The sequence below is a fragment of the Bombina bombina genome, chromosome 10, assembly GCF_027579735.1.
Source record: "Bombina bombina isolate aBomBom1 chromosome 10, aBomBom1.pri, whole genome shotgun sequence".
Lineage (NCBI taxonomy): Eukaryota > Metazoa > Chordata > Amphibia > Anura > Bombinatoridae > Bombina > Bombina bombina.
In genome coordinates, this window is record NC_069508.1 from 138,585,816 (window position 1) to 138,608,188 (window position 22,373).

The 22,373-nt window shown below is 39.1% G+C and overlaps 1 protein-coding gene and 1 long non-coding RNA gene across 2 annotated transcripts in view; both read left to right on the forward strand.

Moving 5' to 3' along the window:
- LRRIQ3 (leucine rich repeats and IQ motif containing 3) overlaps positions 1–22,373 on the forward strand; it is a 154,434-nt gene that overhangs the window by 76,495 nt on the left and 55,566 nt on the right.
- Positions 612–13,020, forward strand: LOC128640900 (uncharacterized). The gene is made up of 3 exons (XR_008399412.1): positions 612–832; positions 8,726–8,897; positions 12,844–13,020. It is a non-coding gene; the product is annotated as an uncharacterized LOC128640900 (long non-coding RNA).

The window sequence follows — 22,373 nt, forward strand, 5'->3', positions numbered from 1 at the left end:
GTTTTTTGGAAATAATAGAATCTTTAACAAAAGGTTTTGACATAAAAAAGAAAATGTATCATGCAGCAGTCACATTCTCAATCAAAGCTAAAGATAAAGCATTGCTTGTGAATTTATTATTGCACAAGAACTCTCTTGTGCAATCCTATCCTCTACTTTTGTGCAACTACTCACACAAGAGCAGGGCCTATAAATCACCCTAAACATACAAGTCTAGGTTAATTTATTTGCACCATCTCTGAGGAACAGGAACTGCTTGTTAAATATTGTGAGCCTGCAGTGCAAAGTCTAAAGGCTGTGACACACTACAAGTGGAGCGGTATGCAGCATGTAGATGCGGCTGTGCGCGCTCAGTGTGTCCTGCTGTCATGTTTTATACCACCTTAACCAGCTAATCACTGCCATTAACCTTGTCCACCTTAAAAATGGCATCATAGATCTTATGCAGATAAAAGAGCTCCTCCTACCTTGCTTCAACGCTGGTTTATTGAAGTATTCTAAGTACCTTAGTCACCAGCTCTGAAGTGTTTGCAAACTTGAAGTCTTTTTGTTTTCAACCTTACTATAGGAATTCTCGTCTCGGTGATCTGAGCTGAACGCAGCACCGCTGACGTCATCTGCCTTCGTCCTGCGCTTCTTTAACTTGTCAGCGCATCACCTCCATCGCCCCATGCTGTAGCGTAACAAGCAGGTAACGCTCCACATCAGCACATCGAACCGATAACCTCAGAGGCTGCAACCCAGTACTGCTTCCCCGCTCTCACTCTGGATTTCTGTGAGTACTTGTTACCGCTGCAAGCAATTTGTGATCTCCCTAACCAAGCTCCACCAGGTACTATTGATTTTCTGTCACTGTTGGTTATTGAATAGCAGTACACTTCAGCTTACTAAAGAACATATCACTACAGTGGGTTTACCCTCACAGGGCATTTACCATACAAGACGCAGGGGCTCTATATGAACTGCCATTTGTTACTATAGATACATAGATCTTATCCTCAGTGCCTCCCTCTCTGATGGTGGATATATTTCTAGTATATCTTACCAACACATGCTTGAGACAATATAAGACTCACCTGTATTAGAACTGTTTACAGTCCGTGAACTATCTAATACTTTTGGAACATTCCCACATTTAAAGGGATATACCATTTAAAGTCAAACACTCATCACCATATCCTATAGGATATTCACTAGCACCTGACATAATAAACTAGCCATAAGACAACATGGAACCTGTTGATATCTCTCCACAAGTACACAGTTTAAACCAATGTATGGATAACCTGTCTCAGGCTTTCAGGGACTTGCAGGTGGACAACCAGAATCTCAGAGCTTGTCTTAGAGATGCTCTCTCTGCAAAAGGCCCAAGCTTGGATCATACTTCTGAACCACAGGTTTCACTCCCCGAGAAATTCTCTGGAGACTGAACCACCTTTAAGCAATTCAGGAATGCTTGTTTACTATTATTCTAATTGAAACCAAAGACCTATCCTAATGACAGGACTAAAGTGCTAACTATCCTCTCATATATGAGAGGAGAACCACATGCATGGGCTGATTCTCTATATGAGACCCATGATCAAATCCTGAATTCCTTGGATGGCTTCATAGATGCACTATCACATTTGTATGATGACCCCTACCGTCAATTAACTGCTGAGACCAAGCTCAGGGGCCTCAAACAACATAAGAATCCGGTAGAACAATACATCACCCAGTTCAAAATCTGGGCTAGGGATTCCTTGTGGAACGAGATCTCTCTGAGAAACCAGTTTAGGCTTGGTCTCTCAGACGAAATAAAGGATGAGCTATCTAGAACCGGAATACCTGATCGCCTATAAGACCTATATGCCGCCTGCATATGTATTGACAGACGGTTCAGAGAGAGAAAGCTAGAAAAAGCTATGACCTTGTACCCTGCACATAAACCATCTCCTATTCCATCTAACCAATCTGTCAGTCTAGATCAACCTATGGACATTGGTTTCATTAGGGGCCCTCTCTCACCCCTTGAAAGATCACGTCGTAGATCCCTTAATCTCTGCATATATTGCGCTGCACAAAACCATGTAGTCAAGGAGTGCCCTCTTCTCTTGAAGCAGAAATCGAGTAAGTCTGCTTTGTTCACTCATTATTCTTACTTGAAAACAAGCACATCCTCTAACATAATCCTACAGTTATCTTTAGAGTGGGACCACCACAGTCTCAAGTTTGAAGCTATTATCGACACGGGTGCATGTGGCAATTTCATTGATATAGATTTGGTCAAATGTAATAAAATTCCTTTTCTTCCTAAATGCAACCCTCTGCCTCTAAGAGTTATTGACGGTACAAATCTCCCCTCTGGTCCAGTAACTCACCAAACGGTTCTTCTTACACTCACAACCTCTATAGGACACACTGAATCTATATCTTTTGATATTATTTCTTCTCCTATCTTACTCTTAGTTCTGGGAATTTCCTGGTTATGTCTACACGAGCCACTTATTCACTGGAAGGAGCTTTCACTCTCTTTTCCATCCCAATTCTGCAGTTCCACTTGTTTCCCTTCTTCCACACTGTTTGCTACAATCACTCCTACTATTCCTTCTGATTATATTGATTTCTCTCAAGTTTTTGATAAAACAGTTGCAGAGTCACTTCCTCCTCATAGACCTTACGACTGCCCAATAAACCTACTACCCGGTGTAACTATTTCCTACGGGCACATCTACCCACTTTCAAAACCTGAGTTAGCCCATCTCAAAACAATTTAAAAAAAGGTTTCATTCATCCTTCCACATCTCCAGCAGGTGCTGGGATTTTTTTTTGTAAAAGACAAGGATGAGTCTCTACGCCCTATAATAGATTATAGGGAACTTAATAAACAAACAAATAAAAATAGATACCCCCTGACTCTCATTCCGGAATTAATAGAGAGGTTAAGAGGTGCCAAATACTTCACCAAACTTGATTTAAGAGGTGCCTACAACCTTGTAAGACTAATGCCAGGTGATGAATGGCTAACTGCATTTAGGACCCGTTACGGTCGTATGAGTATACAGTTATGCATTTCGGTCTTTGCAACGCACCGGCAACATTCCAGTGTTTCATAAACAACATATTCCGTAATATCCTAGATACCTTCCAAGTAATTTATTTAGACAATATCCTTATTTACTCAAGTAACATCACAAATCACATTAAACATGTTAGAATTGTCCTCTCTAGACTACGTAACCACAGTTTATGTGCCAAACTAGAAAAATTTATTTTTCACTCAACTGAAATTTAATTTCTGGGTTACATCATAAACCAAAACGAAATAAAGATGGATAACAATAAGATCTCTGCTATACAACAGTGGCCAATACCCAGGAACAAGAAAGATGTTCAATGATTCCTGGGATTTGCCGTTTTTTATAGATGTTTTATACATAATTTTGCATCCATATCAAAACCTCTTACAGATTTAACAAAAAATGTATCCAGATACGTTTGGAATGACAATTGTAAAAAAGCATTTGACCAACTCAAATCTAGTTTTGTCACATCCCCAGTGTTATAAATCCCTGACACTTCAAATCATTTAGTTCTCGAAGTAGACGCATCAGATTATGCCATTGCGTCAATTCTATCCCAAAGAGCATCCCCCCAAGAACCTCTACACCCCATCTCATACTTCTCCAGACTTCTTACTCCACCTGAGTTTAACTTCCCAGTCGGTGAAAAGGAACTTCTGGCCATAAAATGTACTTTTACTTGAACTTGTACTTTTCCAGGTTCACTTACGTTATCACTTACCGTACAGGTTATAAAAATGGGAAGGCGGGCGCCCTCTCACGAAAAGACCACAGACCCCCCGCTACGCCACAACCAACTACAGTTATTCCAGAAACTAATATACTTGCCTTCTTATCAGACTACCAAGAAGAATTAAAAGTGAACCAGCAGCAAGATACCACTCTGCCTATTGACCTCCTCAATCTGGATACTCATGGGATCTACCGTTATGGCAGCAAACTATACTTGCCACCTAGCTTACGCAAAAGGGTGTTATACGCCAGTCATGATTCACCCCTTGCAGGCCATTTAGATATCCATAAAACCTATTACCTACTACAAAGAACTTTCTGGTGGCCGGCTATGAGTACTGCTGTCGAACAATATATTACCTCTTGTGAGATATGTGCAACTTCTGAACCCTCACATCAAAAACCCCTAGGACTACTACAACCCCTACCAATACCAGAACGCCCCTGGAGCACGGTATCCATGGATTTCATAGTGGACCTTCCTAGATCATGTGGTAACTCAGCAATATTCGTCGTGGTGGACTTATTCTCCAAGATGGCCCATTTTTTGCCCTTGAAATCTCTCCCAACCGCTCAAACAACAGCAGACCTCTTCATCAAGGAAATAGTACATCTCCTTTGGATTCCAACTACCGTACTTAGTGACAGGGGTAGTCAGTTCACATCAAAATTTTGGAAAGCATTCTGCAAAGCCCTACATATGCATCAACTTTTAACAACATCCTTCCACCCACAAACGAATTGACATTGTGAAAAGACCAATCAATGGCTTGAACAATTCCTACGTTGTTTTTGCTCACACAAACAAGATACTTGGGCTGATCATCTCAGTTTCGCAGAATTCGCTTACAACAATACCTCCAATACATCCACTGGTTATTCACCATTCTATATTAACTCTGGAATTCATCCACGCTTCCATCCCTTTTCAGCCCTTAACTCTCCGTGTCCCCAAGTGAATGACTTGGTTAATACCATTAACCCCTTAAGGACAAGGCCATTTTTCAATTTCTTTCCCTGAAGGACCAGGGCTATTTTTAAATTTCTGTGGTGTTTGTGTTTAGCTGTAATTTTCCTCTTACTCATTCACTGTACCCATACATATTATATACCGTTTTTCTCGCCATTAAATGGACTTTCTAAAGATACCATTATTTTCATCATATCTTATCATTTACTTTAAAAAAAAATGATAAAATATGAGGAAAAAATAGAGAAAACACACTTTTTCTAACTTTGACCCCCACAATCTGTTACACATCTACAATCACCAAAAAACACCCATGCTAAATAGTTTCTAAATTTTGTCCTGAGTTTAGCAATACCCAATGTTTACATGTTCTTTGTTTTTTTTTTTTGCAAGTTATAGGGCCATAAATACAAGTAGCATTTTGCTATTTCCAAACCACTTTTTTTCAAAATTAGCGCTAGTTACATTGGAACACTGATATCTTTCAGGAATCCCTGAATATCCATTGACATGTGTGTATATATATATATATATATATATATATATATATATTTAGAAGACATCCCAAAGTATTGATCTAGGCCCATTTTGGTATATTTCATGCCACCATTTTACCACCAAATGTGATCAAATAAAAAAAATTGTTCACTTTTTCCCAAATATTTTCACAAACTTTAGGTTTCTCACTAAAATTATTTACAAACAACTTATGCAATTATGGCATAAATGGTTGTAAATGCTTCTCTGTGATCCCCTTTGTTCAGAAATAGCAGACATATATGACTTTGGCGTTGCTTTTTGGTAATTAGAAGGCCGCTAAATGCCACTGCGCGTCACATGTGTATTATGCCCAGCAGTGAAGGGGTTAATTAGGGAGCATGTAGGGAGCGTCTAGGGTTAATTTTAGCTTTAGTGTAGTGTAGTAGACAACCCAAAGTATTGATCTAGGCCCATTTTGGTATATTTCATGCTACCATTTCACCGCTAAATGCGATCAAATAAAAAAAAAACGTAAATTTTTTAACAATTTTAGGTTTCTCACTGAAATTATTTACAAACAACTTTTGCAAGTATGGCATAAATGATTGTAAATGCTTCTCTGGGATCCCCTTTGTTCAGAAATAGCAGACATATATGGCTTTGGCATTGCTTTTTGGTAATTAGAAGGCCGCTAAATGCCGCTGCGCACCACACATGTATTATGCCCAGCAGTTCAGGGGTTAATTAGGTAGTTTGTAGGGAGCTTGCAGGGTTAATTTTAGCTTTAGCGTAGAGATCAGCCTCCCACCTGACACATCACACCCCAGGATCCCTCCCAAACAGCTCTCTTCCCTCCCCCATCCCACAATTGTCCCCGCCATCTTAAGTACTGGCAGAAAGTAAGACTCACCTGTATTAGAACTGTTTACAGTCCGTGAACTATCTAATACTTTTGGAACATTCCCACATTTAAAGGGATATACCATTTAAAGTCAAACACTCATCACCATATCCTATAGGATATTCATTAGCACCTGACACCTGCCTTTTCATCTCTGAGCACTGTGCTGCGTCAAATCACGTATTTGAACTTCAGAAGCGATGAGACACGAAGTGAAGCAGCTGCTTCGCCTCGCGCTGCATCGCTTGCAGTGTGTCACAGCCTTAAGAAGCCGAGAATGCAGCTTGATATATTTTACGCAAAGTATCTCATAGTTTAAAATTATTGATATATATTTTATAAATGTATTAAGATAATGTACATTTGGGGGGGGCGGAGCCGACTGCCGTCATGGACGGTCGCAACTAAACAGAGCTCCGTGTTAAGTGAAGCTAGGGAGCACCTCTAAAGTATGCCAAACTAAGAGAAACATACTCAAACTAGCTCCTTTATACAGCACGTCTGCCAGTGGCATAGCTTAAGCTACATTTGGGACTCAGCGTCGGCCCTAAGACCAAGTTCACAGAAACTAACGGGAAGTTCCGACATCAGCCGGTCTGGGCCTTAAAGCAACGACTACCGGGCGGATCGCTGCAGATGAGATCCTCACTGAGGTAATTAAGCACCCACCGCACCGGGCATAACATATACTATTAAGACGCTGGGATACAAAACAAAATACATAGCAACAGATAAGCAACCACTGCAGGCCTCACTAAAAGAAGCGCGCATTGCGCACATACAACAGAGGAGCCTAGTCGCCTACGCACGTTTGCCTAAATTAAAGCATCGGAATACAGCCATATAATCACAACATTTACTAGCCCCAATACTAGTGAGAGCCAATTGGACTTACGACTTACAAGCTTTCCTAACGAGCTTCACATACTGCAGAGCCTAAGGGCCAAAACCGCCAATAATCCCTCGTGCAGTGCTGCTCTTACTGCAATACGTATCCGGCTCACACGCCACAGACATCAAATTTACTACGCAAAAATAACTCTTTTAACTATACCTTAACGCTTCAGATATCATCCCACATGGCAGCCAGAAGAGAATTAAAAGGGGATAAAATGCCAAAAACACCTTCTAACACGGTGTCCAAACTTAATACTTATTTTAAGGCATTAAGCCCATCACAAGGCCTAGAGACAGAATCTGAACAAGATCTCACTATGGATGTAAACCCTGTTGAGAATCCAGATGGCCATAATGCTCCACTTACTAAAGCTGATATCAATTCCTTACCAACTAAGGAGGACTTCACTGCATTGATCCAGCATGTGGGGAAAATTCTAAAGGAAGGACTTGCAGAAGTCAAAAAAGAAATAGCAGAGCTTGGCGAAAGAATGGAATACTTAGAGGAGCAGGCTAATGATACTAATAACACTATAGATGAACACTCCCAATGCCTCTCCATTCATGACATCCAACTGCAACAGCTTAAAAGCCAGCTTGAAGACCTGGATAACAGAGGAAGGAGGCAAAACCTGCGAATCAGAGGAGTGCCAGAGAATGTTACAGGAGAGCATATACCTCAATACCTGCAGAATTTGTTCAAGTTCCTGACAAATGACTCCACTTCCTTACCTCTTCAACTAGATAGGGCCCACAGGGCCTTGAGGCCTAGACCAAAAGATTCGGAGCCTCCCAGAGACATTGTTTTAAAATTTCACAAATACCAGGACAAGGAGGTGATAGCTCAAGCAGCCAGGAAAATCTCCCCAATTACTTTTGAAGGGAAGCAAATTCAGATATATGCAGACCTGAGCCCGGTAACCCTTGCCAACAGAAAAGAGGCAAAATACTTAACAGAACATTTGCGTGATCACGCCATCCAATACCGGTGGGGTTACCCATTTAGCATCAGAGTTAATAAAGAAAACAAAATAATCATATATAAAGACCCGGGAGACTTGGAAGAGTTTTGCACAGCTCTACGCATACCAACCCCTAATATGCCAAGATGCAGCGACAAGAATCCACCACCTATGGATGATTCCCACCCACCTCAACCTCAACGCTCACAATGGCAGAGGGTTAACAGAAAGAGACAGAGAATTCCACCCACACCTTCTTCCTCTTTCATGAAGGACACTTGAAGGAGTACAAGCAACCCATTGGAGAGTCCCTTTGGAGCTTTGTGAGACAATCTCTTGAATAATTTTAACATAGCTTCACAGGTTATACTGAAGTTATCATTAATTATAGTTTAAACTGGCTATACTATTTACAGACTGATCGTTTGAATATGTACTCTCTATTTATCCTATTAGGAGGTTTGCAAAGCTACTATATGAAGAAACGTAGTATACTCTAGGGTTAATGCATAGAAATAGGCTATACCATATATTATATGAATGTTTCAAGCACTCCCTAGCTAAACTGTGTTCGGTTTCATGTCCATTTTCCCCCATATAGCCAGGGTGATCTGTAGCCTGGCTCAATGTTTGTTCCTTGTTTTTCGTTTCTTGTTAGTCACTGTTTTGTTTATTATGTTTGTTACTGCATGTACAATAATGAGTTTTGTCACCACAGATACAGAAGTTTGCTTATGCCAATCAGTCCGGGTCTGCCATGTACACACAAAGAATAACATCACTGATGGGGTTCAAAAGAACTCTACGACTCACGATGTAACCCACACGCTTTCACATGACGCCCTTGACCACCTTATCTTGTCGACGGGACTACTCTGCTCCTTTATAAGGTACCCCTCACTCTATCTCAGTCGCCTCTACAACACTACACTATCTATCAACATTAAACATGTCCTTACACCAACTTAAACTTTTATCACAAAACTGCAGGGGCCTTAATTCACCCACTAAGAGGTCAATTGCCTTAAATCACTTTAGGAAGCATAAAGGAGACATAATCTTTGTTCAAGAGACCCATTTTTTGGGGAGAGACCCCCCAAGATTTTCGTCCCCAGAATACCCTGTAGGGTTTTTTAACTCCCACCCCCTAAAGAAAGTATCAGGAGTAGGCATCCTGTTCCATAAAAACAATCATTTCCAACTTACTAATAAATTTGAAGACCCGGAGGGGAGAATCCTTATCCTCACAGGACTCCTCTTTAACACGCGAGTGACCCTTGCGTGCTTGTATGCCCCTAACACAGGCCAGTTTAAATTTTTAAGAAGAGCCAGTAATAAAATCTTAGAACTACAATCTGGCGCGGTGGTGGTAGGAGGTGACTTAAACGTAACACTAAACCCAAAGATGGATAGTTCATCTAACAAAAAGACCTGTAGTAATTACAACCCACAAAACATAACTGACTGCCTCTGTGAAAACACCTTAGTTGATATCTGGAGACTGCAACACCCACAGAAAAAAGAATTCACACACTACTCACATACACAAAGATCCTTTTCAAGGATCGATTATTTCCTTGTAGATCATAATACCATGACATTAGCATCACATACAGAATTCTATGCGGCTGCATGGACGGATCACTCGACGATTAGTCTAGAACTGGACTGGGTAAATAAACCTTTACGACATACTGTATGGAGACTAGATGAATCCTTATTGCATGATCCAGACTTAGTCACAAAACTTAAACAAACAATAGAAGAATATTTCAGACACAATACAAATTCTGTAGACAACATCAGCACGTTATGGGAAGCCCACAAGGCAGTGGTTAGGGGCAGCTTTATACAGCTCAGCGCAAGGAAAAGAAGGGCCCAAAACTTAGAATACAATAACCTCACTCGACATTTGCAACTAACAGAAAACGCACATAAACTTAACCCCAGCAGCGACACAACACTAGATAACCTAACGGCTGCCAGGACTGCAGTCAACAACTACTTACAAAGAGCAGCCCATAAAAGAGCCCTCGCCCTTAAAAAAGTTTATTTCCACGGAGGCAATAGATCCGGCCCACTGTTAGCTAAAGCCCTACGTAAGAAAGCTTCAATGAACCATATATATTCTATTAAAGATACAGATGGACACATAATCCATGATAGCCCAAATATTGCTGAAACTTTCAGGAAATATTATGAACATATTTATAACCTATCGACTTCTAAATCACCCCCGAATAAACAAGATATTACAGCCTACTTAGACTCGATATCAGTTCCCTCGCTCTCCGAACAACAAAGGCAGAGCCTAGATTCACCGATTACTGCACATGAAATTCTGAAAGCCATATCAGACCTGCCATCGGGGAAAAGCCCTGGTCCGGATGGCCTTACCAATAAATATTATAAGACATTCAAAGATCTACTAGTCGCACCCCTTCTATCCTTGTTCCACACTTTAGATGAGGAAGGACATCTCCCAATGCTAATGAAAGAAGCACATATCTCAGTAATTCCCAAAGCTGGAAAAGATCAAGATTCCCCATCTAATTTTAGGCCCATTTCGCTTTTAAATACTGATCTTAAAATCCTAGCCAAAATTATAGCATCACGCATAAACCCGATCTTACCAACACTTGTACACGCAGATCAGACGGGGTTTGTGGGGGGGAGAGAGGCAAGAGACAATACCATCAGGGCACTCCAGCTGATTGAATACGCAAAAGCCAATAACATTAAAACTGTCTTCCTATCTACAGATGCCGAAAAGGCTTTTGATCGCCTAAATTGGGACTTTCTTTTCTCCACATTACAAAAATTTGGGTTTGGGACTACAATAATCAACAGAATTAGGGCACTATACCTCTCACCAACTGCAAAAGTTAGGATAAACGGCCTCCTCTCAGATAGCCTTAACATAAGTAATGGGACAAGACAGGGTTGCCCTCTCTCTCCCATGTTGTTTGTCCTCAGCATTGAAATACTGGCAGCACGTATTAGAGAAAACGAGCAAATAGAAGGGATACCTTTAGGGGGAAATAACTACAAAGTGTCACTTTATGCAGACGATGTCCTCTTGTCTCTCGCCTCTCCACTTACCTCTCTAGAAGCAGTCACATGTGAATTTAAAAAGTTTGGAGACCTTTCCTACTTTTCTATAAACTACACCAAATCCGAATTGATGAATATTAATCTCCCTAAATCTGAATTAGATATACTTGTAAGTCGTACTCCTTATAAACTACAAACCACTGCATTAAAATACCTAGGAACTCACCTTACACCAAACCACAGATTACTATTCCAGCTTAATTATTCAAACTTACTCAATTCCACACAAACTGAGCTAAACTTATGGTCCAAAAAACCCTTCTCGTGGTGGGGCAGAATCCAGACGCTAAAGATGACTACATTACCTAGAATCCTATATATCATGCAGGCAGTTCCCATTAAGATACCCACTCCGTTCCTTTGTAGACTTCAGGGCATTCTAAACAAGTATGTATGGGGTTCGGTCAAACCAAGAGTTAGCAAAATGACACTGTATAGGCAGCAGGGAGAGGGTGGACTAGGTCTCCCCTGTCTAGACGTCTATTATAGGGCGATTAGTCTCCAGAGAATACTCGACTGGCACAGGAACTCTATGACCAAAGCCTGGGTATCTATAGACTCACACATCTTACAAATCCCGAACGCTGGAACTTTATGTTGGCTACCCCCATCCTATAGAAGTGATACAAAAAGCATATACCCCCTCTACAGTAGCGTTTTTGAAAACTGGAACAGAATCATTAAAACCCAACCCCATATTTCCACCTATAGATCCCCTATGTCGCCTATGTCTCCAAATGCTGAGTTTCTAGGAGGATTGGACTTCACAAAGCCCACATCAGCACATCCAGAAGTAGGATACACAATTCCTCTACATAAACTGTTGACAGGCAAAAGAGTGAAACCGCGTCAAGACCTACAACAATACCTGAACGGGGCATTTTCTAGCTGGCTTAAACACAAACAACTAATACACCTAACATAGTTCTGACTGGACCAGACCACTAACACCTTTTGAAACAAACTGCAGGACACATAATACACTTAGACACTCCCTATCGTTAGCCAAGTCTCTTTTACTGGCTCAACACACAACAGACTTACCGACTTTTACAAGCAAATGGCACTTAGAACTGAAAACTGAATTAGACAGGCAGACATGGAAGTACATCTTCCGCTACACCAAAATTTCATCCACTTCAACAAAGATGATAGAACTGAATTATAAAGTTTTATCAAGATGGTACCTAACACCCACTAGGTTAAAAAGTATATACCCCACTACCTCAGACAAATGCTGGAGGGGTTGTGAGCAAAAAGGAACAATGCTACACATGTGGTGGGATTGTCCTGTAATACGCCCCTTCTGGCTTCATGTTGAATCCCTGATACAAACTATTCTTAACACCCCCTTCCAACTAACACCTACCATAGCAATACTGAATCTGTTGCCAAGGAAAGTAGACTATTTACGCCAACGTTTGATGCAGTTCATCATCAATTCGGCTAAAACACTAATTGCTAGAAAGTGGAAGAGCTCAGTAGCCCCCACATGGAAGGAGCTGATAACTTATACTGACGACACACTAGTACTAGAAGAATATGGCTTCTTTAAAACCCAAAGACTTGACACTTTTCTAGACATCAAATTCCATTGGGACTCCGCTAGACCTGTGTTTATGGCTCAGACCCGAGACAACTCAATATAGCAGGGTAGAGGGAGATGTATTACCTTATACTGTGTTATTTTTCTTCCTAACTTATTTTTAATTTTCTGGTCAGCACTGGAAGGCTTTCAACTTCAAAAGGACAAGACCCAAACTTGTGACAATTTCAATCACCGAAACTAAATATATTGTAACAGACACGTTATTGTAGTGTTTACTATATTGTATTGTTTGATTGTTTAAAACACCAATAAAAACGATTTACAAAAAAAAAAAAAGATAATGTACATTTGGCTTTTATGGTTATTTTTATGCTACCATTGAACATTGTCACTGCTGTTGTAAGAGATAGCTTTTAAAATTCTTTAGATAAAAAACTTATGAATAGATTTATCCACAAATATTCCCGTAGAATGTAATGGTATTTTTCTGTAGAAAACCTTTAGATAAAATTTTTGAATGGCTTGTGATCAATGCCAAAGTTAGATCCTTCCACACATACTAACAATTGGCCAACAAGAGCCATAATTTATTTTTATTAAATGTATGTTCGAATAGTTTTCAAATGCCTTCATCTAGAGATCATTAATGATCTTGAAAAAAAAAATTGAACTCAATATATAACTATCTTTTTTATTTGTCAGCTGTTTCAGTTTGCTATGTTCATACTCTTACAAAAGAACACAATTTGTTTTAAGCGATAGCATCTGTTAAATACCACATTCATATTACTATTAGGATCCTATTTAATATATTTAAATATATGCTTTCAGCTTTGCACAGATTTTCATGTAAAGCAAAGAATGGATTACTGAAATGCAGAACTCATTTCTGAGACAGCTATTTAAGCATTTTGGATGTTATCAATTTGAGCTTAAAAACTCATTCCGATTAGTGAAGCTGAACCCAGTTCCAATCTAAAACCAACACTATACTGATGAGTAAAAAGAATGTTGCAAATTCTGAATGGTGCAATAAATATCCGTAAATAATTATTGCATCTTCTCGTTTTCAGAAATTTCCAGCAATAATTATTTCCATTTGTCAATGTTATAGGTAATATAAAGAGATATTAAAAGCGAATAACATTTTCATGCAAGGCATATTTAGTCATGTGTTTTAACTTTTAAAGAGACATTATAATTAAAAAACATAACATGGTCTAATTCATTTGAGATGTTGGTTTCACATTACTGACCCTAGAAAACTATGAGCCGATTACAAGAGGAGTACAAAAATGCAAGCAGTACATAAACACATAGGGGGATATTTATCAAGCCGTCAACCGCAAATACGCCGGAATTTCGCAGCGTAATTGTTGCGAGCTTGATCCGACCTAGTTATCAAAGCCTACAGACCGGCAAAAGTTGACATTTGTGACGTAACATACGATCCTCCGGTCTCAATCCAACGCAGATCGATCATTACAGATGTTCCGAATACGCATTTGGCTCTTTTTGACACCTTTTCCCATTTATTAAATTTCTAACAGGTACGCTCGCGGCTATTCTGGCCCAGCGTACCTGGTTTTCAATCCGCCACCCTGGTGGCCGCGGATACCATAGAAATCAATGGGAGTCTGAAAGCACCGAAAGCTTATGTTCGATGCTGCCAAATATCCCATTGATTTCTATGGTTGAAAACAAGTAACGTTTACACCTAACACCCTAACATAAACCCTGAGTCTAAACACCCCTAATCTGCCGCCCGACATCGCTGCAACCTAAATAAAATGTATTAACCCCTATTCCGCCACTCCCGGACCCTGCCGCAACCTAAATAAAGTTATTAACCCCTATACCACCGCTCCCGGACCCCGCCGCAACCTAAATAAATTTATTAACCCCTAAACCTCTGGCCTCCCACATCACTACCACTAACTGAACCTATTAACCCCTAAACCACCAGCCCCCCACATCCCCATTAACTAAATTAAGCTATTACCCCTAAACCTAACAAGCCGCTAACTTTAAATTAAAATTACATCCCTATCTTAAAATAAATTTGAACTTACCTGTAGAATTAAAATAAAACTATATTTAAACTATTAATTAACCTACCCTAACTATTATACTACAATTAAATTAAACTACCAATTAAATTAACTAGATTACATATTAAAAAACCCTAACCCTACTCAAATTATTTAAATTTACTATTAAACATTATTAAAAATTACTAAATTACCAAAAAAAATAAACGTTTAGTTACAAAAAATAAAAAACACTAAATTACGGGAAAAAAAAACACAATATCAAAAATAAAAAAGAATTACACCTAATCTAATAGCCCTATCAAAATAAAGAAGCCCCCAAAATTAAAAACCTCTAGCCTATAATAAACTACCAATGGCCCTTAAAAGGGCCTTATATTGCCCCAAAGAAATCAGCTCTTTTAACTGTAAATTTTTTTTTTACAAATACAAACACCCCCCAACAGTAAAACCCACCACCCAACCAACCACCCCCCCAAATAAAAAAAATCTAAAATAACCTAAGCTCCCTATTGCCTTGAAAAGGGTATTTGTATGGGCATTGCCCTTAAAAGGGCATTTAGCTCTTTTACCTGCCCAGACCCTAATCTAAAAATAAAACCCACCCAAAAAATCCTTGAATAAACCTAACACTAACCCCCGACGATCCACTTACAGTTATTGAAGCCTCGCTTGAAGGATCTATCTTCATCCAGGTTGCAAAGTCCTCATCCAGGCGGCAAGAAGTCTTCATCCAGATGGCATCTTTTATCTTCATCCGGCGCGGAGTGTGTCCATCCTGAAGACATCCGGCGCGGAGCTCTTCTTCATACGGTCGCCGCCGTAAACTGGAACTTCAATGCAAGTGATGTTATCCAAGATGGCGTCCCTTGCATTCCTATTGGCTGAAAGGTTCCAATCAGCCAATAGGATTAGAGCTGCTAAAATCCTATTGGCTGTTCCAATCAGCCAATAGGATTTGAGCCGCTCTCATCCTATTGGCTGTTCCAATCAGCCAATAGGATTGAGCTCTTACCCTTTTGCTTATTGGAACAGCCAATAGGATGAGAGCTGCTCAAATCCTATTGACTGATTGGAACAGCCAATAGGATTTTATCAGATCAGATACGATCGGATGATTGACACCCCCTGCTGATTGGCCGCGAATCTTGCACAAGCATTTCACTAGAAATGCTTGTGCAATGTTAAATGCTGACAGCGTATGATGTCGACATTTAGCGATGTCGGGCGGTCATGATTCGCTACAGCGGATCATGTCCACCCACATCTTAATAAATCGGCCCCATAAAGTCTTATTGACAGCACTCACAAAGATGAATTTAAACTATTTTTTGTAAGGTGTGTGTGCTAAACCATACTTTGTGTATTTGTATTTTAGAAAAAGGAAGACTGACTATCTTCCATTGGTTAAAGGTTGTATATAAAGCCAGGGAATCTTATTTTATTGTAAATAGAACAGCAAGAATGAAAGTATTTTAGTGTTAGGACCATTCAACTTTGGGACAGCTTGTAAGCTGGTGACTGGCTAAGCAGAGTATGGCCATACTGTGTGACTAAGATTTCAATTTTAATATAAAAGCATAGGTGATTTTGCAGCATTTAAAAATGTTTTGTTTATTGACAAGCCCCTGTTTTGTGTGTGTACACACACACACACATATATATATATATATATATATATATATATATATATATAAAGAATATACTGTATATAACACTTTGCTGTTTCCATTAAGAGTATAGGGAGCACAACAGCTTGTAACACCCAATCTCTCTCCTTGATTTAACAATGACGAGGTAAGACGTTGACTTTGCAATGTTAGTACTATGACCGCATTTATTTGGTTATCAATAATGAATTATCATCCCCTGTAAAGTGTTAGTTTTTCCTGTTTAGTGCCAAATTACGAGTGGCGGGTTAACAGTTACGCTTAAGGGAAAAGGTTTTTTTTTTCGCAGGTGTTTGCTGTCGTCTTGTTTATTGGTTGTATTACAAGTTGAACGTAAACGCCATCACTTTATGAATAAATAGAACATATTCTGCTATGTAAAGAACATTGGAATGTGAAATATTCATATTTCTATGTCAGGTTAGCGTACTTGAGAAAATGTGATGGCGTGCACTTTTTTTGCTCCATTGATTTTTTTGAGGGAATAAGCTAACACGGTTGTGATATTCTAACTTTGGATTTTTGCGCTCTTCGTGTTAGCATTCATGTGAAAATGTTTTACTTACAGCTTGTAATTGCGCGCTATAGTGCTCCACTCATAAAATATATTCCTATGTTTGTTAACTTTTTAGATTTTTAAGGATTTTTTTAAATGTTTTCCATCAATGATTGAAATAGTGACTTTCCCCGTTTTGGCGAGGATTTCATCTAAAAACAAGAGAAACCGTGCAGGAAATAATTTTCTCTTAGAGGAAAGTGGCTACAACTATTCTTATTCTATTAAACAGGATTTTAAACATGGTCCAAAGTTTTAGAACTCACTGTACAGACTGCATTTGAAAAACTCACTCTCACAGTTCTGGACAGGAATTGAGTTTGTCACTATACAGAATAAGAAATCAAAACCTCACCTTTTAATGTACAGAATAGGGATTCTCTTTTCTGCGTTTTTATTACTGAAAGTAGATTGTGGTTTTAAACAAACAAGATTCAAATACTTAAAGGGACAGTCTGCACCAGAATTTTAAAACGATATATAGGGGCATATTTATCAAGCTCCGTACGGAGCTTGATGCCCCGTGTTTCTGGCATCAAGACCGCTGCTCCATAACCTGTCCGCCTGCTCTGAGGCGGCGGACAGACATCGCCAGAAATCAACCCGATCTCATACGACCGGGTTGATTGACACCCCCTGCTAGAAGCCGATTGTCCACGAATCTGCAGGGGGCAGCATTGCACCAGCAGTTCACAAGAACTGCTGGTGCAATGTTAAATGCAGAGAGCTTATGCTATTGACATTTATTGATGTGCAGCGGACATGATCCGCAATATCAGATCATGTCCGCTCGCACAATGGTAATTCGGCCCCTTAATCCCTTTATTACCCATTCCACAGTTTTGCATAACCAACACTGTTATATTAATATATGTTTTACCTCTGTGATTACCTTCTATGTAAGCTTCGGCAGACTGCCCCCTTATTTCAGTGCTTTTGACAGGCATGCAGTTTAGCCAATCAGTGCAGACTCCTAAATAACTCCATGGGAGTGAGCAAAATGTTATCTATATGACACACATGAACTAGTACTGTTTAACTGTGAAAAACTTTCAAAATCCTCAGTGCTAAGAGGCGGTTTGCAACGGTTTAGAAATCAGTTTGAGCCTACCTAGGTTTAGCTTTTCAAAAATACCACCAAGGGAACATAGCAAATTTAATTATAAAACTCAATTGGAAAGTTGATTAAAATTACATTTCCTATCTGAATCATGAAAGTTTAATTTTGACTAGACTGTCCGTTTAACTCCTGATCACGACAACGCAATTACCGAGACACTGTTCCTAAAGATGTGAATACTATATGTTACGATTTTCCAAAATGCCATTTCTTGATCTTGCAGATGTGATGTCAGGTATCTCAATGTTTCTATAAATCTTGTTAGATGTACAGGATATCACGTATATATATAACGTAGACTATTTTTTTAAACTTAACATATGGCAACACTATTATGCAGCCATAATACAAGTCAGTATAAAAAGTAACATTCCATACTCTCCTATAGACATGTGCATTTGTAAACATTGGGAAAAACAAATGCCAAGATGGCGACTGCAAGCCACATTTGCCAAATTTTAGAACCAGACAGATAGCTCAGCATGCTGAGGCACTGTGGCTGAGCTCTGTAGCAACCAAGGGTTGCAGGTTCGATCCCTGGTGTGGTCCACTCAGCCTTTCATCCTTCTGAGATCGATTAAATGAGTAGCGCCTTGAGACCCTTACGGGTGATTAGCTGTGCTTTACAAGTACCCAATGCATACATACATACATTCTTGTGAAAGTGCAACACACTAAACTCTGTGCAAATCCATATCTTAGTGTGTTGCACTTTTGCAAGAATAAATCAGGTTCGAAAATTGCTGAAAGCGGCTTGCAGCTGCCATCTTCTGCATTTGTTTCCTCCTGAAGTTCACCAATGTTACTACATTAATTACATTTGCATTCTTAAAAACGAGTTATATTTATAAGAAATGAAACAGCACATATACTTTGCAGAACTAATTAAATAGGTTTTCTCACTAGAAGCACCTTATCTGAACTAGATGCAACGTCCCTCTAAACAAATCGGACTTCTTCAGGGGTGTCAGTGGGCTTGGGATTCTTTCTACAATTCCAAAAATGTACCAATTTTCTGAATTTAAAACCCTAAACTAAGGGGGATTATTTATGAAGCTGTCTTTGTAGCTTTGGAGCCCTTAGTGTGCACATGCAAGCCTGGAACTACTATTTCAGAAGCCGCAGCTTTAAGACCGCTGCATTCTTACTTTTACGCCACCTATTTCACAAGAGTACTCTTGGACATTCATAATTTTTGCCGAATGATGCTTCTCTGGGATACATGCAGGTGGGGAACGACCATTGGTGCAGCGGGTGCAGTTGCACTAGGGCCCAAGTGCTGGAGGGGTCCATAGCAGCCATACTATTCATGCACATTTGCAGAACAAGTACAATCCTAAAGCTGGGGAGCCTTTAATTAGTGCAGGTTGTCTATCCCCAAAATCATTATACAGAGGATCATATATACTGTATTGCTATTGTTTACTACTGGGTACATTTAGCGGGCCCTTTGTTGAGTAGGTCGGCTACTGGATACATGTCAGCCCATACCATCATAAATATACCTGGAGATGTTATTATGTATTCCCACATTAAAACGCTCTCTTTCTGCATTTTTGTCACATTTTCTTGTCTGACCTATTTGTAACACAACTAGTTAAAATCTTACTGTTCTGCCTTGAACAGCCTGTGTAACAGTTGAGAAGACATAAAGTATGGGAGATTTTCATGCTAATACTTACAGTCTTTGCCAGCAGAGAAAACACTAGAACAGAATTGCAAAACAGAGGGTTGGATAAATAAAATGAGCCTCTCCTCTGGTTCTTTTACTGAGCTAGCTGTCTTATGGAAATCAGTCAGCACTGTGGAAACAAGTGATTGCTTCAAAAACATCTGCTAACTGCATTATAGTTTTAAGATACTTTCTGAAAATAGTTTCCCAGGCCAATTATTTAAGAAAGTGGTCATTGTAAATTGTGTAGTATTGCTATTAAAGCAAACCATTATGAATTTATGTCCGTCAATGTTATGTATACAAATCCTTGACGAAAGAATTTGTAGTTTTTTGTACAAAATAAATAAAAAATGACATAATTAGAATTAAATATGTTTTGATATAGTATGTTCTATTTCAAAATAATGTATAGGGGGATTATTTGCATTAAAGGCACGGTAAAGTCAATAATAAATGTTTATGATTAAGATAGAATCATTTTCCTATTTACTTCTACTAGCTAATTTGCTTATTTCCTTGGTTGAAAAGCATACCTATATTGTCTCCGAAGCAGCAAGGAACTGCTGAGAGCTAGCTTCTGATTAGTGGCTGTGCATATATGCCTTTTTTCATTGGCTCAACTAATGTGTTCAACTAGTTTTCAGTAGCGCATTGCTGCTACTTTAACATAGGATACCAAGAGAATGAAGCAAATCTAATAATAGATGTACATAGGAAAGTTTTTTAAACTTTGTGTTCAGTGTTGAAGCTTGTTTTTCCAGTGCTTACAACAATTGAATCGGTACATAAATTACTAGGGCTAGATTAATAGTGGAGTGCTAATTTATTGCGTGCCCATAAATGGGCAAATTTGCAAATAAATAACTGGCCATTACAAGTAGTTAGAGCTCTGAAAATTATTGAGAGATCAGATTTCTGGTTAATTTACAAAATGTCCCCCATTTGCCCACAAATTTAAGTTTAGTGTTTTTTTTTTTTTTTAAATTACTGCACAAAGCAGTTTTTTGGCGGCTATAGTTGGCGGATGTGGGGTGTTAGAAAAAAAAAAAAAACGCACTGAAAAGGGAACTGTATAGTGGTCTATGGGGACTGTGTGTTCCTTGTAATGCACTGAAAAGTGAACTGTATAGTGGTCTATGGGGACTGTGTGTTCCCTGTAAATATATATGTATATGCTTATATACATATGAAAGCGCGCTCTCATGAACTCAAAGCTTCTCTGCAATGCAAACGCAAGGTCAGATTCACATTGCGTCTAACTTGTAATACCAACACACATTTGTGTGCATTGGTATTACTGAGTGGAGCGCAAATATCTTGCTGTAAGCTTGTAAGCAATATTTTGCACTCCACTTGTAATCTGGCCCTTTAACATAGTAATATACATAGTAACATAGTAGATGAGGTTGAAAAAAGACTGAAGTCCATCAAGTTCAACCTATACAAATATAATATACTTATAAAAAGCTCCATTTGAGCTTAAATTAATCCCACTAAAAGGTGATCCATTTAATACAAGAAATCATATCCATGAATTTTGTTTCTAGCCAGAAATGTATCTAGGGCATTGGCATTCACTACCTCCTTTGTTAATGAGTTCCACAATTTTATTGCTCTTACAGTGAAAAACGTTTCCGTTGCAGAATATTCAGAGGGATATTTATCAAGTCGTCAACCACAAATACGCTGGAATTCCACAGCGTAATTGTGGTGAGCCTGATTTGACCCATTTATCAAAGCCTACAGACCGGCAAAAGTTGAAATCTGTGACGTAACATACGATCCGCCGGTCTCAATCCGACACAGATCGATGGTTACGTCATTACAGATGTTCTGAATACAAATTTGGCACTATCTGACAACTTTTGCCAGATCGGAATGTATCAGCCAATCGGAATGTAAGAGACGTCATTTAAAGGAAACTTCATTCTTCAAGAGACGTCTTAAGAAGAGGATACTCCGCGCCGGATGGATGAAGATAGAAGATGCCATCTGGATGAAGACTTCTGCCCGCTTGGATGAAGACTTCTACCGGCTTCGCTGAGGACTTCTGCCGCTTGGTTGAGAATGGATGTCCGGTCTTCGAAAACTGTAAGTGGATCTTCGGGGGTTAGTGTTAGTTTTTTTTTAAGGGTTTATTGGGTGGGTTTTAATTTAAGGTTATGGTCTTTGGGCAGTATAAGAGCTGAATGCCCTTTTAAGGGCAATGCCCATACAAATGCCCCTTTCAGGGCAATGGGGAGCTTAGGTTTTTTAGATAGGTTTTTATTTGGGGGTGTTGGTTGTGTGGGTGGTGGGTTTTACCGTTGGGGTGGTATTTGTATTTATTTTTATTAACAGGTAAAAGAGCTGATTTCTTTGGGGCAATGCCCCCAAAAGGCCCTTTTAAGGGCCATTGGTAGTTTAGTGTAGGCTAGGGTTTTTTTATTTTGGGGGGGCTTTTTTATTTTAATAGGGCTATTAGATTAGGTGTAATTAGCTTAAATATTTGATAATTTAATTTTTATTTTGTGTAACTTAGTGTTTTTTATTTTTTGTAACTTAGTGTATTTTATTTTGTGTAACTTAGTTGTTATTTTTGTGTAACTTAGTAATTTTTAATAGTAGATTTAACCCCTTAATGACAACAGT